The 6,494-nt window shown below is 36.6% G+C and overlaps 1 protein-coding gene across 3 annotated transcripts in view; it reads left to right on the top strand.

The window, feature by feature from the left end:
* The first annotated feature begins 206 nt into the window (after positions 1–206).
* Positions 207–6,494, top strand: part of ralyl (RALY RNA binding protein like) — a 25,745-nt gene continuing 19,457 nt past the window's right edge. For all 3 annotated transcript variants that reach the window (XM_051122227.1, XM_051122238.1, XM_051122220.1), the window contains exon 1: positions 207–258. The gene's annotated coding sequence lies outside the window, so the exon portion shown is untranslated. The remainder of the gene's footprint in view (positions 259–6,494) is intronic.

Raw genomic sequence — 6,494 nt, 5'->3', positions numbered from 1 at the left:
TTTAATACATTTAAGTTTTAATACATTAATCAAGCCCTGGGACACAAAAGTGTCTGAAGTTGAAAAAACATCCAGCTATGTAAAGCAAATGTAGTTGTAAGTAAGCTGCGGATGAATGGATGCAGTATGAGCAAGTGGATGATAAAGCGGGCAGCAGCTGCTGTCACATGACCCAGTGAAGCTGAGATGTGAGCGATCCAGAAGCGCAGCGTTCTGCACTCGCTCGCCATCTCATCTGATGCTCGGACTCTGTGATTGGTGAGTAGCTTCAGCGTTTCAGCTGCTGTTGTTCTCGATTGTTTACATCGTTGTCAAATGTTAAGGTGCTTTTCCTCATGTATTTCCTGAGGTATAGATTATAGAGATTTATTTTTGCAAAGAGGTGCTACATACTTTTTATTGCGCTTGATGTCTAAAGTGTTGACGTCGCGTTAATTTTAAAATAATTATTTATTTTATGAGCAAGGCCTGTATAAAAATGTATTTTTAGTGCATGCATGATTAATGACTCTTGAGTTGCTTCCGAAGTTTGCAGCATTGCCTCTTGCGTGTTTTATTTCATTAGATAGTTCCAATAGTAATAACAAAATATAACTATAGGGGCTAAAAGGTTTTTAAGTCTGATGCCAAATTAAAACCTTTTTGGGTGTTGTCTTGTTCTTTAAAAACATCTGCTGTATGTTCTTGTGATTTAAAGAACTTTATATGAAGAACCTATAATGTGAAATGAAAAACTTTTTGAACCTGCAATGTGTAATAATGGCTGCGTTTGTCACTTCAATTATTTAAATCTGTTGCATTTCACAGTTGGTCGATCTCATTCACTATACATATGACTGGTCTTGACATTATTAAAATAATATATGAAATGATTGGTCTGAAATGATACTGTTGAGAAAGATAGCTTAAACTTCCAATGAAGAAAAAAAAATCACATGACTTTCACAAAAGTTGCCTTTCATTTTATTCTGCCAGTTGCAATATTCCTTTTGTACAAGCACAGGGGCAAAAGTATAATAATCAGTCATGTCCTCCACTAGATAAGATGCTCACAATCTTCCCGCAAAACCCGTTTTCTTTAATCAATATTGTTCTTTTGGAGTCAAGAATGATAGTGCAGAAGATGTATGTTATTCTGAAAAGAACGATTTACTATTCAGAATGTGTCAGTCAAGGGACAGGTGGGGGGAAGCCAGCCGTGAAATATCCTTTCCTCAAGTAAGGCTTATCTCTCATTGGGAATTCTAGAAGGGATGGGAGTATCTACCAGACGAAACCTGGACAGAATTCCTGAGTCTTCCTCAGAGCCCCACTCTCTGCGTACAAATCCGAGTATTTTATATATATAACATATCAGTTTTAATAGCAGGAGTAAGCTGTAAGTATCATGCCATACGCTTCAGATAGATCAAAATAACTCTATCTAGTCAGAGACACTCTAAACTCCCATGCAGGACATCTCTTCCAGCAAAGTTTTATGTAGACACCCACACAGGATGAAGGATCCTCTTTCTCTAGTTTAATTGAGAATAAAAACACGAGTAGGAGAAGGACGATTGCATAAACAACCCCATTTTGTCATGTTTTTTTTTTTCTATCTTCACAATGCTCTATTGTGATTTAATTCCTCCGGTTTGTTTGGAAGTTCATTGTCAATAGAGAATGAAGAGATAAATGGAGTCTACTCCATGTATTGTTACAATGTCAGTAGTTTAAGTAAATGAACAATGTTTATTATTTTTTCATGTTACCCGCATCATTTTTTTTCGTTCAATTACGAATACAAAACTTGTGCTAATTGAAAGAAAGTTAATAAAAAGACTGAATCCAAGATTTGGTGATAAAATAGCATAATGAGAAATTTACAAACCATTTTTTATGACCAAATTACACAAATTAGGTAAAAGATTTTCATCACAATACGAAAGAAAAATCCCCGTCTTGCAAGCGGTGACTTGCCCCATTAATGTTATCATATGTGAATTTGTTTTTGGATATATTGAGGGATGTATCATTTACAGTTAAAAAACACTATTAAACCACAGGAAAAATAAATAGATTAATATATTTTACATTGTTAGGTCCTGGCACCAGTGGTGCAAGGACCCTACTGAAATTGCTCAGATTCTTCTTCTTCTTCTCCAAAATGAATCACATTTTTGAGGGCCTAAACATGCTTGAAAACTTTGCACACACACTAAAAGTGATGAAAATTTACATCTGATATGGGTTTCAGAAGTGAGTGTGGCAAAATGACTCAATAGTGCCACATATAACATTTAAATGCCCCATGAGCTATGTTTCACATACGTGTACGAAATTCGGCAGACATGTTACACAACAATACCTAAAAAAATGTCCCCTGGTATGAAGTCCGAAACCCAACAGGAAGTCTGTTATTTTGAAACTTCTCTGCAAGTTTTGTGCCATTTTAGGCATTGTATTTAAACTAACTCCTCCAAGAGATTTAAACAGATCAGTGCCTAATTTGGTCAGTGTAATCTAAAGCCCTTTGTGAAGTTAAAGGAGAAGTCCACTTCCAGAACAAAAATTTACAGATAATGTACTCACCCCTGTGTCATCCAAGATGTTCATGTCTTTCTTTCTTCAGTCATAAAGAAATTATGTTTTTTGAGGAAAGCATTTCAGCATTTTTCTCCATATAATGGACTGGTATGGTGCTCCGCTTTTGAACTGTCTTATCTAGTGTAACGATTGGTTATTTCCATAAAAATAATACAATTTAAATAAGGAGGTGAGTACATTATATGTGAATCTTTGTTTTGGAAGTGGACTTCTCCTTTAAATTGGCAGCCTGACAAACTTTGATGTTTCGCCATGAAAAAGGAAGTTGTTATAATTCAGGCATACAATGTCTGAGCTGCACCAAAATACATGCCCATGACCATATTCACTTATAGTCATAGTGCCACCGGCAGGCAACAGGAAGTGGCATGTTTTACTCTCTAACAAACTCCTCATAGAGATTTAATGACAACATTATATTAACATTATATTTAGTCAATCTACTCTAAAGGCCTTTGCAATGTTAAATTGCGAAGATCTTGAGTTTTTGTTAAATGGCGTGTCCGTGGTGGCCTGACAAAGTACGATGTTTCACCATGGGAATAGAGGGTGTTGTAACTCAGCCATACAATGTCTGATCTACCCCAAACTTCACACGTTCGAGTCCTGGCCTGAAGACATCTAAAGGCCATTATTCAGTTATAATCATAGTGCCACCTGTTGGTAACAGGATATGTCATGTTTTACACTAACTCAAACATACCATGTTCAATCTGTACCAAACTTCATATGTTTGATATAAGTACTGGCCTGAAGACATTCCAATATCCAGTTATAGTCATAGGGTGGCGGTGAGCCCGGGTGCAAGGGCCCTTTCAACGCTGCTTACAGCTTTAATTTGTTCTGTCTTCAATTATTAGTGACGTCAATAGACTCTATTGTTATTTGTGATGACACAAACGTGACCTTAGGGGATGTTTTGAGACTATTTCAGTGCCCTGGATGGCATCATCCTCACTGTTTACGTAAAAGTGAATGGATTTCAATCTTGAATTGACCCCGTGTTGTCTCTTCTAAGCAATACACCTGTCATGTCAGCTGCAGTTCATTGTGTTATCAGCTAATTAGTCACTGCTCTAGTGACCCACTTACACATGCCAGGTTGAATTCACTGTCTATATGGGATCACCCAGCAGAGGGAGTAACTTTGTAGGGATAAATAAAAGTCTGCTTAATGCCAAAAAGGTTTAAAAGAATGTCATGGCACTATATAGTTAACAATATCATAAGCCTTAAAAAGATCTTTAATTATTACATGAATGTAGATGTGAATGTGAGGTGTGCTGTATAGTGGATTTGTAGGTGCTGTTGTGGTGATTTCCCACATTGTTTTTTTATGTATTCTGTGTGAAGTGTCTGAGAGTTTTCATGCAGAAACTGTCATCTGGACAAGAACAGCATCAGTAACAGCTACTGTAGTATATAGTGTTATGCAGCCAGACAAGGATATAAACACAAGTTTAGAATCAGAAGCTGCTTTAGGTAAATGCAACAATATTATTCTGTTTATTACAAGGCTAAGAAAATACAAACCATCTATTGCAATGTACAAATCAATCAGACAAGCAACAAGATGAACACTATAAAATGAATGTGAAGTCCTTATTGGTCATTTTCAGTGCATTCAATAACTGAATCTCAAAACTATGGTTTTAACTGGCAGTCTAATAATAATTAAAGGGATAGTTCACCCAAAAATAAAAATCACCCCATGGTTTACTCACCCTCAAGCCATCCTAGGTGTATATGACTTTCTTCTTTCTGACAAATACAATCAGAGTTATAATAAAAAAAAATCCTGGCTCTTCCAAGCTTTATAGTGGAAGTAAACTGTGGTCAAGAAGCTTACGCTACGCCTACGTTCTACGTCATCTACTGGAATGCCACTCTAACACGTGTACGACAGTTAGGGGAAGCAAGAGATCATGGTTTATAAAGTTTTAAATATGGATACTTGTCGTACACAAATGCATTGCTTTGCTTCAGCAGGCCTTTATTAACCTCCGGGAGTTGTATAATGTGCATGCATTATAAATGTGTTTACATTCATTAGATGTTTTTAATAGAGAATGGAGTTGGCTTGATACCTTTAACCAAGAAGTCTAGGAGAAGTGTGAAGTACTGCACTGTTTGGGGAGTACAGAGTGTTTGAATGGGGAATGTATAATAGAATAACAGACTGAGCATGCAGGCTCAGTGGAGCTGGTGAAGTGATGGAGTTTGAAAGGGAATAGAAATGTCATGTCCAGTCACAATGCCGGAGCTCTGCCATGCCTGTCAACCTGAGAGAATGAGGTGAGGTTATTGTTAACACAGGGAAGCAAAAGGTTTTCATGCATCAGTGATTCAGTAGGAATGATGAGAGCAGGATGCTGGTGTTGCAGAGGATCAGTCAGAGCCGTTGACTCACTGTCTCACAGATTAAATAGTTCTTTTGTTTCTGGTGTATTGAATTGTAGATTTGATATAAAGGAATCTGAAAAAATAAAGCACGTTTCTTAACAGATGATAGTTCTTTAGCTAATAGATTTTAGTTTATGTCACAGTCATGAACTTGGTTTTTGAAGAATGTTTAAATCCAGAGAAATTAGCAGTTTTAACAAGTGATGCATCCTTTGTCATTCCGTCGCCTGCCAGTGGCATCATACATCCTAGATTTCCATGGAATTTTATTTTGTAGAAAACATGAAAACATCAAAGATGCTTTAACCCTTTAACTGTCACCCCCCATTTTTTTTTTAATAGGCATGAAAGTGCACTATCCGAACTTAAATTGTTGTAATTCCTGAACACTTTGGAATGCAGATCTAAGGTTGGTCTCTTTTCAAAGAAGACAGAAAACAGATTATGCCAGATGTGGAATTTTTATAAAAAAATAAAATATTAATAAGTTATGGAAGTTTAAATTTACTTAAAAGAAAATGCACTGTACCATTTTTATTTTATTTTATATAAAATACATATTTTACAGGTTTTACCCTACATTTGGTATCAAATTGAAGCCTTATGTCTAAATAAGTTATGTTCCAAATTTGAAGTTGATATGAAAAAAATTTAGGTTCCTGTAAAAGTTTGTTTGGGGCGTTATACCACAAACAGCCACCGGGTGCCAAACAAACTGCATTTTTCTGTCACAAATGTCTAAATCTCACAAAATAACCACCAAATATAAAATCCTGAGACTCAGACCTTTCCAATGACATGTTTTTTGTCAAGATTCTAAAAAGTTTGGATTCTAAAAGACCATGATGCATTTTGTAATATGACACTTGACACCGCTGCTAAGGGGGAGGAGACCGCCAAAAGATTTTACAGTACCATTTCCATGGTAATGCAATGTCCGATTTCAAAATGGTTTTCATAGGATGATTCTTGGGCTTCTAAGCTTTCAAATGATATTTAATGATATTTAAAATATTTGATAGAGAAAAAGGACAACGAAAAAAAGAGCGCCAAGCATCCCACAGGTGGAGCGGTGACAGTTAAAGGGTTAATAAGTTATGTGCTTTAAAATACAGATGACGAACACAGAGTAGCATTATAACAGAACTATCAACATACTCAAATGTATCTAGCATGATAAAACAGCACTGCTTTACCCCACATACACATGACCGGAAGGAGCGGAAGCTGTCAGCTGAGGCATAATAAAAGCTCTGCTGTGTTCGAGCCGTGTGTCACGCCCATCTCTCATTAGCAATTGCTCCAGTGGCCTCGTTTCAATTCCATGGCTTTCAGCATCACCTTGTTTCATACCAAGTGACGTTAAATCTTTAATAGATTAGCTCGTCCATGAACATGATTTCTGCTAGAGTCCCATCTAATTGCATCTTGATTAGCTTGTTGAGATTTGTTTGATTAGGGTTGGAGCTAGAGAGCCCTGTCATAATGCGTATGTTAGCCAAACC

Source organism: Labeo rohita, chromosome 2 (assembly GCF_022985175.1).
Source record: "Labeo rohita strain BAU-BD-2019 chromosome 2, IGBB_LRoh.1.0, whole genome shotgun sequence".
NCBI lineage: Eukaryota > Metazoa > Chordata > Actinopteri > Cypriniformes > Cyprinidae > Labeo > Labeo rohita.
The sequence above is the reverse complement of the archived record's forward strand: the minus strand, read 5'-3'. Positions and strand labels throughout refer to the sequence as shown.